At 36.1% G+C, this 14,852-nt stretch overlaps 1 protein-coding gene across 2 annotated transcripts in view; it reads left to right on the top strand.

Annotated features, from left to right (window-relative positions):
- The window catches only part of PREX2 (phosphatidylinositol-3,4,5-trisphosphate dependent Rac exchange factor 2), a 294,603-nt gene that overhangs the window by 38,846 nt on the left and 240,905 nt on the right, over positions 1 to 14,852 (top strand). The gene's annotated exons all lie outside the window — the stretch shown is intronic.

Here is a 14,852-nt window from a genome sequence, read left to right as displayed (position 1 = left end):
CAGCTACATAGTCTTGGGCCTAGGTTAGGGCTCTCTTCCTTGATTAGCTCATCCTTTTTGTGAGAAAGCTGGCAACTCAGAAGTCCCCAGTAGCTTGGCAGGTCACATATTCATGACTCACAGGTTGTGGTGACTTAAGATACTGGACAAAGCCTGTGCCCTGTTTAAGCGGGCAGGGAGACTTAGCTCCAGCCAACAACTGCTAAGAAAGTGTGGCCCCCATTTTCCTAGAGATCCTGCTTTTCTAAAAGAAGCTGGAATCTTAAGTTTTTCAAATTTTTAAAACATGAAGTAAACAAATGAAGCATGTGTCTGAATCAGGTTCATTGGCCACCAGTTTTTGATCTTTGGGGACGTTTCTCTGCTACCACTTAGCTTGGGTGGTCTGCCCAACCCACCCCATGGACATCCGAATGTGCAGAATTAATAAATGAGATACAGATATGAAAAAAAGAGGTGAGAGAAGAAAGCTAATGTTTGATTAAAAAAAAATTCATGCTAAAGTAAGTAGAGCACATCTAAATTTACATTTAAATACAATGGAAGTCTAATTTAGTGACCTGAAAGAATACTACTTGTCCTTAAAATAGCCCCCTTTCCAAAATTAGTTATCTCTCTACCTAAACTGTGCTTAACAATGTTTTTTAAACTTAAATATTCTGAGTTAATTTGAATATTAGATTACTAAAGAATTGCAGTAACATTTTATTGACATAAAATTGCTTGAATGACTAGTTTTTTTTTGCCATCCTAGATATGCTACTGTAGTTTAATAAATATTAGCCAAATTGGTGTGGAAATTAACATATATTTGAGTGTTGTTTTAATAATATTGCTTTACATTTCATGCAAAACTATTGATGATTTTGCCATTTTTAAGTAGAAAGCTTAGGACTTTACTACAGCAATAAGATACAAATAGCCTTATCTGTTATTACTTGATTACTCAGTATGGTATTGCAAAATTCAGTGATGTTTTGAAGTTTAAAAATTATTATTCCTGAATCTATATAAATGCACCTGAATATGTATTTAAAATAACCTCTCTGGGTACACACTTTAAGAAATACCGAATTCCATGGAGTGTGATGGTGCACCCATGTAATCCCAGCTACTGTGAGGCTGACTCACACACAGGTCATGTCAAGGTCAAACAGGGTAGAATTTAAACCCTGCTTGGGTTGTGAATTTGAGGCCAGCATTGGCAACTTAGTGAGACTTGGTCCTAAAATAAACAGTTAAGAAAGGGTCTACAGTGGTTGCTCAGTGGTGGAGCACCCATGGATTCAATCCCCAGTATTGCAAAAAACACAAAACACATTCCATAAACATTTGTCTTCATATTTTTCTAAATATGCAACTGTTGTAACCGCAGGGCAGGCATGTTTACAACAGTATTTTCTGCTAGATGGACAAGGAATTTCTGAGTTGTGAAGCTTCCTAAGCTGCTTGTTTTAAGAATGTAGAGCTTCCTAAACTGCTTGTTTTAAGAATGTAGAGCTCGGGGCCGGGATTGTGGCTCAGTGAGCAGAGGGCTTGCCTAGCATGCATGAGGCACTGAGTTCAATCCCCGGCACCATATAATAATACACAAATGAAATAAGTGTATTGTGTCCATCTACAATTAAAAAAAAAAAAGAATGTAGACCTCTTCATGAGTCTTGCTGGATAGGCCTCCTGCTTTTTGTGCCATGGGTCAGTGGTTCTGAAGCCTATCTGTGCATTAGAATCACAGTGGGACCTTAAAAAAAAATCTAGGTCCATTTCGATATACCTTGATTTACAGGGTATGGGGTAAGGACTGAGCATTGTTAGTTTTTAAACTGTTACCCAGGTGGTTTTAATGTGCAGTCATGGGTAAAAACTATCATCAGCCTTGGAGGAGAATGTTAGCAAACAGACTCAATGTCTCTTGAGTTTTAACACTCAGCTCACTTCTCCCCAGACCCCAGTGGCAGACGTAGACGAAGCTTCCAGGCTCTGGGTCCTCCACCTTGGCCCAAGGTTGTCTCCAAGAGATGGCAGTAGAGGGCATTTCATCTAAACTCATTTGTGTTTTCTTTAATAGCAGGTAATTTATGGAGGTACAGAGCTATGTACTTGCTGTCAGAATCATGTTTAATTCTCCCCTAAACCATACAAAGTGATTAGAATTATAATTTTATAAGGAAAAAACAAAAGGGCAGAAGGAACAAGGAAAGTAATATGTCCAAGCTCACACAACTAGTAGGTGGTAGAATTTAAACCGAAGCAAGTCTGATTCCAGCATTCACATGATTCACCTTCACACCAAGGGAACCCAATAAGGATATTCTTGATATAAGGCAGGGAGCAAAAATGAAGGGTAGACTTTAGGGAATAGGGGTCTGGGGAATGCAGAGACTCACTGCCACTCAGCTCCAGCCAGTTATTACCAGGCCCGGATGTGATCCCCAGTATAGATGGGACATCTCATTTCCTAGGAAACAGTCTAAAGAGTTTGAAATTTTAAGCATGAATCTTTTACAACTTTAAAACAAGCCATTCAACCTTTATTACAGACTACATTCTCTTCATTATTTTTCATTCTTGCTAAAGAAAACCCTATCCAAGATAGAGGTGCTGAACAATAGCACAAATAACACATTAAGCTTTGTACTTTCTTGGTGAGAGATTGATCTTTCCCATAGACAGGGTCTGTACTGACCTATACTTGCTCTTTATCTTTCTTTCTCTGGAACTGCTATAGACAAGTGTTCTGGGAAGCCAAAGCTGAGCTATGGATACTGAAAAACCATTATGTTCTGAAGGTCATGTCAAGGTCAAGGCCCAGTTTCCTTGCCATCTCTATGGTCAGCAAGGATGAGAATATTATAATGTCATAGACAGGTGTTAAGATATATACCTTTAGCCAGGCTAGTGATGTAGAACTGTAATCCCAGCTACGTGGGAGGCTGAGACAGGAGGATCACAAGTTCGAGGCCACCTGGGTAACTTAGTGAGAGACACTGTCCCAAATAAAATAAGTTTCGGGGTCTACTTGGTGGTAGAGCACTTGCCTCACACGTGTGATGTCCTGGGTTTGAACTCAAGTACTCAAGTACCAAGAATGTTTTAGATGTAGAAGCAGACATACACACAAGCACATTCTCTCTCTCTCTCTCTCTCTCTCTCTCTCTCTCTCTCTCTCTCTCACACACACACACACACACACACACACACACACACACACACTCATACACATAAAGCAAACAAAAAAGAAAAAAAAAGATACAACTGCCTAATCAATTTACTGCAGAGCATAGATTTTGCTCTATTTTCTTGTATCATTTTCTAATTTGTGTATATTAATTAGGCTTGGCTGAGAAGCGTGATTAATGTTTCTCTAGCATGTATTCATTCAGTAAGCATTTAGGCTGAGAAGCATTTTAGAACTTGGAGAAATATAGCATTTGTAATTTCATGGGGCATTGCTTAAAATCTGACTTGATCAGATGCGGACATTTTCTTTTTCCGCCTGGGTACTAGGAACTGAACCTAGCTAGTGGTCCTAGCAAGGAAAGTGTTCTACCACTGAGCTACATTTCCAGCCCTTTTTTTTGAGACAGTGTTTCCTGAAGTAGATTTTGAGCCTTTTTAAAAAAGCATTTCAGACTAAGGAGTGTCAAAAGCAAATTTTAAGACATTCATTTCTTTTTCATCATAATGCATTAGGTATTCTTAAAAAACAGTGCAGTATGTTGCAACAAATACATCATAAATGGCTATATAACTACAGGATCTGAATGTTGGCACTTTGATGTTGAAGAGGACAAAAGCTTATTTCCATAGCCGCTATAGCAACGGTCCAGATTCCTTTAGTTTGGGTTATTCATCTGAAGATAATAGTAGCTGTCTTCTTGTTAGAGGAACCAAACTTTATTCTTTCAGGGGCTATAGGGGGTTATAACTGGTACCCTACAAAAACAGATGCAATGTAATTAGTTATTCTTAAGGAGGAACTTCAGATAAACACATTTAAGTTGAAAATTCTAAGGTCATTAAAAATTGCAGTGTGTAACTTGAAGAAAATAGATATTTGAAGAATGTGAATGGCTTATTTCAGAACTTGAGCCATTTGAAAATATTGTTGGATTATATTTAGAAGAAAATTTCAGAATGTTCTGGGTTTTTTTCGTAATGAAGAAACAATGATTTAAAGTGGTTCTGGATTTTTAAGTATTTATAGGTTAATGTTTTAACTAATAATTCTGTACAAATCTGCATCTTTAAATACAAATAGTTTCTCAAATTAAAACCTTGCTTTGGCTGTATTTTCTAATACTCACAACCTGTTTTATTGGATCATCCACCTATGCCAGGATGCCTTTAGAATTTATGACTGAGAATGAAATATTTAATTTGTAATGAAATGTTTCAGTTTACAGTTTCTTAGAATACTACCTCTTGAAACTATTTTTTTTGACATTTTAGACTGTTACTTCAGTTCAGTAACTGTTTATTGAATATTTTATCCAGTGCCAAATCACCATGGGAGCATTTGAATATTAAATGATAAATAAGCATTTTATCTAATATGTTCTATCGGTGAACTAATCAAGAGAAAAATGTCTGGGTTAAGGAATTAGGAGAAATATTCATGGAGAAAGTGGTCTTTGATTTAGGGAATCAGGGATGGGTTGAATGGTATATAGACAAGTGGATGCATTTGTTAATCAGTGTTTAACTTGAAGAAAATAGATATTTGAAGAATATGGACGGCTTATTTCAAAACTTGAGCCATTTGAAAATATTGTTGGATTATGTTTAGAAGAAAATTTCAGAATGTTCTGTAACACTGATGATGACGATTGAAGGGAGAAGTGATTAGAGTGACTGTAGGAAGGTAATTTAAAGATAATATTAAATTAGGTAATGGATAATGTTTGAAAAGGCAAATTAAGTACTGTAGGAATGGTGCATAGCAATTGTATTTATCTCTTAAAATGAGTATTACTCAGTAATTGTCAACTGGTTCTGGGTGATTCCATTGATAAAGCATATTTCTAATGGAAGCCAGGACTTGTTTGCTCTGGTCCAAGATGATAGACAACACTTAACTGCCTCAGAAACATGCCTCTGCAGGTGGAGTGGCGTGATCACCACTATTCCGTTAAAGAAGAAAGCCTGTGTTAGTCCAGGCCATCTTGTTTGCATTTGGAAGATATTACACCCTGGTGTGGATAGAAAAACAAAAGTTCAGTTGTTGTAATCACCTTAAATTGTTACTGGATGTGTTATTTTAAGTTTGGGAGGGTAGAGTTCTAAGAGGAGGGTAGAGAACAGAGGAGATTCATTGATTGCAGACTTTAGATTTCAACTAGTTGGTTTTCTTATATATGGAATGAAATATCTTCCTGTACTTAAAGAAGATAAGGCTGGATTATGAGCTATTGTCACATTAATAGTGCATTAAACAATTGTTGGAAAGATCAATTCAGAAAGAAACCTTGGAGAAAGGAAATATTTGCATACTGTAAATTTAACGTGCCTGTGTTAAGCATTTGATATTATGATCTAGTATTGTGCTAGATTCTGTGGACAAATCAGAGAAATAGACTTAATTTTGGTCTTGAAGAATTTTATCAATAACCAGCATTCCTGACTACATTTTCAGCGAGACAACTTCACCATAAGGTGGAGACAGTGAGTTAGCACAGGTAAATGCTATGTTCCAGGCATTGTCAAATTTAGGGGGAATTAAAAAAAATAAATAAACTATGAATATGAAAAAAAATAGAAAACAAAACAACAGAAACAGCAAGTTTCTCTGTAGATGACCTAGGGTTTAGATTCCAGAAGACATTTTATACTAACAGTTCTATGAGGTTTTAGATAATTCCACATGTGTATAGCTATACCTAAAACTGAATTTTAAGCATAATGAGGGAAGGGGCTTTATTTCCTTTGTGTATATGTGTGTGTGTGTGTGTGTGTGTGTGTGTGTGTGTGTGTGTGGTTCTGGGGATAGAACCCAGGGCTCTGTGCATATGAAGCAAGCACTCTACCAAGTGAGCTATGTCCCCAGCCTCTTTATTTCCTTTTATTTATTTCTTTTCTTTTTTCTTCTCCTTTTTTTTCCTTCTACAGTCTTCTCTTATTTCGCATTTTAAGACTGATTACTTGGTGAAGTCTTTATGTCTACTGCTCTCCAAACATAGGGATGCCTAAGAAATGTTTTATGAATAATGAAAGTATACATTTAGAATTATGTAAAGCCAAATAGAATTTACATGGTATTTCATTATTATGTTCTTTATGATGAATACAATGGCTAATATTTTCTCTTTATAAGCCCTTTTATTATTGATTTAAATTTTTTATTTTTTATTTTCATTAATATGAATCACAAACAGAATATAAGGCCCTGATTTGAAGATAATTGATGATTGTCCCTTTAACTTATTTTTTGTATTATAAAAAATGCCATATGCACTTGATTATATAATACTGCAATCTGAAAATAGTTATCTTTGCACAACAGATAGAATTAGTTTGTTCTTTTCTGTGTTTCATTATCCATGCTGAACCTATTTAGAGAAAACTTTATTTACATGGAAAACTTTCAGAGTCAACATGAGTGAAAAACTATTGAGTTATTTATTAGATATGTAAATATTTACTTAATCAGTAATAACTTAAAATATATCTTAGTGGATAGGGTTTATGATAAAAATTGACATGCTCACTCATGTTTATAGCACATAATGAAACATAATTTACTTATTCATTCACTACTTGATAGATGTTTATGTTGTTTCCAATTCTTATCTATTATGAATTAAAGCTTCTATGAATGTTCCAACATGAATCTTGGCCTTGATGTATATTTCCAGTTTTCTTGGGTGAATTCCAAAGAGTGAGATGGATGGGTCTTACGGTAACTGTATGTTGAACTTTTTAGGAAGCAGTTTCTTTAAAGTGGTCATGCTTACTATTTTACCTTCTCAGCAGCAATGTATATGAGTTCTATTTGTTACATATCCTTGCCAATGCTTGTTATGTCAGTGTTTATAATTTTAATTCAAGGTATTTATTTAGTAGTGTCTTATTCTAATTTTCATTTGCACTTTCCTGATAACTAATCATCTGAAGCACCCTTTAATATACTTATTTCTATCTTGTCCTTACATTTAAAAATTGGGTAACTTTCTTTTTCTAGTATTAATTTTTAGTATTTTAAATATATGGTACATAAGGAAGTGTGTGTATATGTGTGTGTGTATGTAAATGTGTGTGTGTGCATATATATGTATATATATATATGAATGATACTGATGATGCTGTTATGCAGTCTGTGGCCCAAAGGATTGTTTTTCATGACAAAAGTTTTCAATTATGATAAAAGCTTTTGTACATGTTGGTCCTAAAAATATTTGCCTATCCCAAGATCATGTTATATTTTTCTACTTTTTCTTATTCTATAGGTTCTATGTTTCCAGCTTATTCATTTAGGTCTGTGTTAAAACTATGATTAATTTTTAGTAAGGAATGAAGCAGGAGTTGAGGAGTATTTTATTTTCCACATCTAAATGTACACAGCTCTGGTAACATGTATTAAAATGACATTTCTTTCTCTATTAAATTCAATTGACATTGTAGTAAAACATTAGTTAATCTTTATACTTGGGGCTGTTTCTCCATTGACTGGGTTATTCTCACATGAATATAGAGAGAAGCCTGGATTACTCAAGCCCAGAAATCCTCTAGCTTGTGTTTGACAGATATTCTGTTCTACAGATTTGTCTACTCTATGCGCTTGGTACCTTGTTTTGGTTATAGTAGCTCTGCAATAATTCTTAAAATCATGTTTTCTAACTTCCTAATTTTGTAAATATTGGTTTGACCATTCTAGAGCTTCCGTTTTCCCAATAAAATTTAGAAATGTCATGTCAATTAAAAAAATAACCTACAGAAAATTTGATTGAGTTTATGGTGAATCTATAAACAAACTTGGGAAATTTGATATCTTAATCTTAAAAATACATCTCTAATCTGTGCACATTGGCTGTCTTTCCATTCATTTGGATCTTCTCTATGTCTTTCAGCTGTGTTTTTCAGTTTTCAATGTAGAAATCTTTCACTTCTTTCTTTATAGATTATTTGCAATAGCTTGATTTTGCTTATTTTAAATTATAACATTATTTAAGCTTTTTATTAATGATATTTAAAAGAAGCTGTACCTTCTACTCATTCGTTCACTACTATCTTTAAATGTTTTGAATGTGGGTCAGGATTTCCTCTTCTGCTGGGCTTGGGCTTTGGTGTTGTTGAGTGAGGGTCAGGAGATTCCTTTGTATTTTGCAGCCCAGCGGCCAGCCTGGGAGAGTTCAGCATGCTCTGCAGTCCTGCTGTCAGTTTATTATGTAGTGTGTTAGTCCCACAGCTGGCTTCTGCACCTCAGCAGTTCTCTTTATGTCCAACTACTCCTGAGTCCGGCATTCTGAGGGCTGCTGCAGGGTACTCTGTGAAGAACTGAAGGACTTCAGAAGGGTTCCTCTCTGCTCATCTGCCCCATCCCCTGCTTTCAGTAGGTGCCTGCCTTGTGGTGGAGAAGGCTCTGTAGGTCTTTCTCAACGTGGCTGCCCTGCCTGTAACACACTTCAGCACTTGGTGAAGGCTTTTGGAACTCAACCTGTGGCTAGGACTCCTTGGGATGCCAATTTTAGATGCAACCTATAAAAGTTCCTTAATCATGTAGCTGATTACCCTGAGCCTGAGCTACAGCAGGTTCTTATTCCTCTTGTTGCGTCTCCACATATGAGAGCAGCTATAGCTCTTTGTGTACTTAGGGTGCATCACTTTCTAGACTTCGTTCAATTCAAGTGTCTTTGCATCATTTATCTCTCTGAAAAATCTGTGAATGTTTTAGCTTATGTAACTTGTTCTGCTTGTTAGGGTGGGAGCAATGGTAATTTCCTACATCACAACTGAAATATGGAAGTTTAATGTAAAGGTTTAAAAAATATTCACTTAAGATGCACAGAGAAGAAACTAATTTTCTTAATACATTTGTCTCTGTCTTGGTAAAAGTATTTGGTGTATTGCTTGTAATATGTGAGCTTATTGGTAATATATTTGTAATATGTGAACTCAGAAAATTTAGATAACATTCTTAGGTGGATTTTTTTTTTTTTGTACTGGGGACTTAACCCCTGAATGCTCAGTAGAGCTACATCCCAGCACTTCTTATTTTTTATTTTGAAACAGGGTCTCGCTAAGTTGCCTAGGGCCTCACTAAGTTGCTGAGGCTGGCTTTTCTATCCTCTCGCTTCAGCCTCCTGAATTGCTGGGATTATAGGTTTGCGACAGAGTCCAGCCTTAGGTGGATTTTCACACCCCATCCAACTCCATTTTCTTTGTTCTTTTTTTGTGAGCAGCATTTCCTAAAAATGTGCTGCAAAATGTATGTAGAACTTCCCAAATTTAAGAGATTTGAAAGCATAATGCCAGTCGCATGGTAGAAAACAATTTGTTTAATGCTTGGCTTGTGAAAAGTGGAAGATATTACATAGTTTGATGACTCAGTAAATCTAGTTAAATGACTGTTCAAATTATGAATTTCAAAGAAGTGCTAGTAGGTAGAGTGTGTTGTTTAAGGAACACACATTTTAACAATGTACAGGGAACAAATAGCTCTCCAGAAGATAGATGATTGCTATGATAATTATGATTAATTTTGGGGGTGGTGCCAGGAATTGAACCCAGGTTCACTCAACCACTGAGCCACAGCTTCAGCCCATTGTATGTTGTATTTATTTTTTTTAATTTATTTATTTATTTTAATTAGGTATGTATGACAGCAGAATGCATTTAGACCAAAGAGTGGTTTATGAATCAACTTAATAAAAGAGGTGAAAGACTTCTACAATGAAAACTACAGAACAATAAAGAAAAAAATTGAAGAAGACCTTAGAAGATGGAAAGATCTCCCATGCTCTTAGATAGGCAAAATTAATATTTATCAAAATGACTGTACAGATTCAATGTGATTCCTCAGTGGCCCCTGACTAAAGAAAAGATACAAGCAGCCCATGATCTGGTCAAACAACAATTAGCGGAAGGACATATACAACCTTCTGTATCTCCCCATAATACTCCCATTTTTGTCATCAAAAAGAAATCTGGTAAATGGAGATTATTGCAAGATTTAAGAGCCATTAATAATGAGATGGTTATTATGGGACCTGCTCAATCGGGGATTCCTCAATTGTCTGCTTTGCCAAAAACTTGGTATGTTTTAGTTATAGATATTAAAGATTGTTTTTTTTCAATTCCAATTCATCCTGAGGATAGTCCACGTTTTGCATTTACTATCCCTGCACTGAATCATGAAGGTCCTGATCAGAGATATGAGTGGAAAGTACTCCCTCAAGGGATGGATAACAGCCCAACTATGTGTCAAATTTATGTTAATAAAGCAATCCAGCCACTTAGAAATCAAAATCCTGAACTACAAATATTTCACTATATGGATGATGTATTCTTAGCACACAAAGCTAAAAACACATTGCTAGAATGTTATGCCACACTTACAGACTTATTAGAAAATTATAATCTAGAGATAGCAATAGATAAAGTACAATTAAATTTTCCAATTAATTATTTAGGAGTTCTATTATCCTCAACCATGGTTCGTCCACCAAAAATTCAAATACGAGTAGATCAACTCAAATCACTTAACGACTTTCAAAAGTTATTAGGAGACATAAATTGGATAAGGCCTTATCTAGGCATACCAACAGGGGAGTTGGGACCTTTATTTGATATCCTAAAAGGTCCATCAGATCCAAATTCACCCCGAATGTTAACGCCTGAAGCAAGAAAGGCATTAAAAATCATTGAAACATATATGGAAAATATGCATTTGAATAGAATTGATATAAGTTTGCCTTTATTATTTATTGTACTACCAACACAAAATATTTCTACAGGAGTATTTTGGCAAGAAGTTCCATTATTATGGATACATTTATCTTATTCTCCTAACACTATTCTTACAAGGTATCCTGAGGCTGTAGGACAATTAATACTCAAAGGAATAAAAGCAGCAAAGGGAGTGTTTGGAATTTCTCCCAATAAAATTATTACTCCATATACTATGGATCAAATTGATGAGTTAGCTAATGAGTTAAATACTTGGGCAATAATCATGTGCAAATCTAATGTTTCATTTGATAACCACTGACCATCTAATCCTTTATTGTCTTTTTGGTCATTGCATCTTGTAATTTTTCCAAAAATGACAAGAAAAACACCTATCATGAATGCTCCGAATATATTCACTGATGGGTCAAATAATGGTACAGCAGCAATAGTTACACCTGATCAAACTTTTACATTTTTAGTACCCAAACAATCAGCTCAAAAGGTAGAGCTTAATGCAGTATTACAAGCTTTTGTGATGTTTAAAGATTCTGTATTTAATTTATTTTCCGATAGTCAGTATATAGTTAATGCTGTAGTATCCCTTGAAGATGCTGGTAGGATTTCCCCTTCCTCTACTGTTTTCTCTTTGCTTTCCACTATACAAAGTCTAATCTGGGACAGAAAAGATCCATTCTTTATAGGACATATCAGGGCACATACAGGATTGCCTGGAGCCCTTAGTTTGGGCAATGATTTAGCAGATAAAACTACACATGACATACATATTTTCTCTACACTAGAAGAAGCTATAAATTTTCATAAAGTGTTCCATGTCAATGCTAATACTTTACAAAAGCATTTTAAAATAACTAAGGAACAAGCTAGACAAATAATAAAACAATGTCAAAATTGTGTGACCTTTTTACCACAAGTTAGTCTTGGAGTCAATCCTAGAGGATTGATACCTAACCATATTTGGCAGATGGATGTCACACACTTGCCAGAATTTGGAAAATTAAAATATTTGCATGTTACAGTTGATACTTCTTCTGGATTTTTGAGGGGCTCCCTTCATGCCGGAGAAAAAACTAAAGATGTTATAGCTCATTGCTTACAAAATTTTGCTACTGTGGGCATTCCAAAACAGTTAAAAACAGATAATGCCCCTGGTTATACTTCTACCTCTTTTAAACAATTTTGCTCAACATTTGGCATTACTCATATAACAGGAATCCCATACAATCCACAGGGACAAGGCATAGTTGAAAGAGCTCATCAAATTATTAAAATGTACTTATTAAAGCAAAAAGAAGGAATTGGGAAGGGGTATATATTCCCCAAAGATAAACTTAAAATAACCCTTTTTACTGTAAACTTTTTAAATTTGGATTCATCAGGACTTAGTGCTGCGGAAAGGCATGTGTGTCCAAAAAATGTGCATAAGCCCAAGGTACTTTGGAAAGATATTCTAACAGGACAATGGAAAGGTCCTGACCCAGTAATTGTCTGGAGTCGGGGGTCTGTTTGTGTGTTTCCACAGGGAGAACAGCAGCTGATTTGGATTCCAGAGAGATTAACTAAGGTCCTGACCCAGTGATTGTCTGGAGTCGGGGGTCTGTTTATGTGTTTCCACAGGGAGAACAGCAGCCGATTTGGATTCAAGAAAGATTAACTAAAGCGATTTCTACAGACCAAAAAGATGATGATTTGTCTCAAATCCATAACAACTGATATCCAAAACTCCAGTTTGTCTATCCTTACATCTGGCTGAACCAGGATGCTTTTTTCAATATCTATTTTATTATTGCCCTTTCCCACATCATGAAGTTCTATTTTGTTTTTTGAGCTCATACAGACCTAGGTTAATGTTTTGCTGATCAGTTCTATTTTTTGACTATAGAGTTTTTAAACATTGCAATGGAGATTTTACCTGTAAAAAGTTATAAGGCCTTTACTATTATGTTATGTGTTGTATGTATTATGTGTGCACACTTGTGTTTTGTGTTATATGTTAGAATGTACGTATGTCCATATATCATATATGATGAGCGCTCATGAAAAAATAGATCCAATTTTTTTTTTATTCATGTGATTTAAATGGTTTAATTTAAATTGGGTAAACAGCTGTTGAGGATTGTTTTAATATATGAACAAAAAAGGAGTTTAACAGATCTGTTTGTTTACTTTCACCTTTCCTTTTCATTATATTTAATAATTCTCTCCAAGATAATGTAAATTGTTAAGAAAATTGTTTTCTTTTAGTGCCTTCTGGAATGTTACATAATTTTTTCTTTAGCCATTATTGCCAGAATTCCTATCTTCATCCCAGTGCCAGTGAAGACAATGTAAATTGTTAAGAAAATTGTTTTCTTTTAGTGCCTTCTGGAATGTTACATAATTTTTTCTTTACCCATTATTGCCAGAATTCCTATCTTCATCCCAGTGCCAGTGAAGACAAAGATAAAACCAATCTACAGCTTCTGCAATAGCCATCACTGAACTGCTTGCAGAACTTGCCTAAACTATGTGTCACTTGTATGCATTGTGAACTCACTTGTAGGCATTGTGAACTATCTGTTGGTGCAGCGACTTGTGATAGTGTTGGGGTATTTTTGCTGATGATGTCATCGGTGGTACAATTTTTCCAACAAGAGCCATCAATTGGCTTGGTGTATCTTTCTCCCTTCTGCTTGCCATGATCATTCAGCTAAAATTTGGGGGCCAACAGAGGTGAGGCAAAGAACCTCACCCCCCCTGCTGGTACAAAGACCTCTCCACAGGTGTGGCTGTATACTGGACCGGTAGTCAGTAACGGGTAAGATCCAATTGCAATGGTACCAACCTAAGACAGGAGGCTGACGCCTTGAGGTCATCTCATCCGATAACGGGTAAGGACCATATGTACTATTGGACAACCTAAGGCAGGCACGGTCCCTAAGCCACATGCTTGTTGTTTAAACAGAGAGGGGGAGATGTTGAGAGCCACAGCCGAAGGGGCCCCAGCAAACTTCCAGTTGCCAGCAAACTTCCAGCTGCCAGCTGATGATTGGCTCACAGTGGCCCCAGCAACATCTAGCTGATTGGCTCCTCTGCGGTGATGCTCATTGGGCTGTTTCCCTGCCCTTTCAGACCACGGAGCTGCTCATTGGGGGACTTTTTTGGCTCCACCCACACGACCCAGCCAATCAGCCTCAAGAGCAGGAGGATTGTGGGAGGTGGTGAGGCTGGTGGTTGAGAGAGAGGCTTGTGGGAAGCTGGTGGTGGCAGTTGGGCTCTGAGGGTTTTTCCTGAGGAGCTGTTTTGTTTGGCCTGTGTGGTTCTAAAAATAAAGTTCGTTTCTTTTGACAAGTTGCTCCTGAATTGTGCCCAGCCAGACTGCGGCAGTGATTCCAATTAAAATCCCGAAGTCATTCCTTATAGAAGTAGAAAAAGCAATCGAGAAATTCATTGGGAAAAATAAGAGACCCAGAATAGCCAAAGCAATCCTTAGCAAGAAGAGTGCAGCAGGAGGTATCACAATACTAGACCTTATGCTATACTATAAAGCTTTAGTAACAAAAATGGCATTGTGTATGTTTTATTTTGAAACCCAGTCTTGCTGAGTTGCTTGAACTTGTGATCCTCCTGCCTCAGCTTCCTGAGCTGCTGGGATTACAGGCATATAACACTGTGCTTGGCTAATTATGATTAATTTGTATCATTGACTTCATTGGTCTGTTTCAAAAAAGTTTTATATTATTTTAAATTAATTCATACATTGTTTTTAAGACTTTTGAAGACTCTTTTCAGGGTTTGAGGTTTATCCTACCTATACTGTAAACTCTTTTTAAGCTCCTATATTTCTCTGTAAAAATTTGTTAATTCGCACAATGGAATACTATTCAGCATTAAAAGAGAATTAAATCATGGCATTTTCAGGTAAATGGATGGAGTTGGAGAAAATAAAGCTAAGTGAAGTTAGCCAA

This window comes from Spermophilus citellus (genome assembly GCF_964194105.1).
Source record: "Spermophilus citellus genome assembly, chromosome: 14".
Taxonomy (NCBI): domain Eukaryota; kingdom Metazoa; phylum Chordata; class Mammalia; order Rodentia; family Sciuridae; genus Spermophilus; species Spermophilus citellus.
The sequence above is the reverse complement of the archived record's forward strand: the minus strand, read 5'-3'. Positions and strand labels throughout refer to the sequence as shown.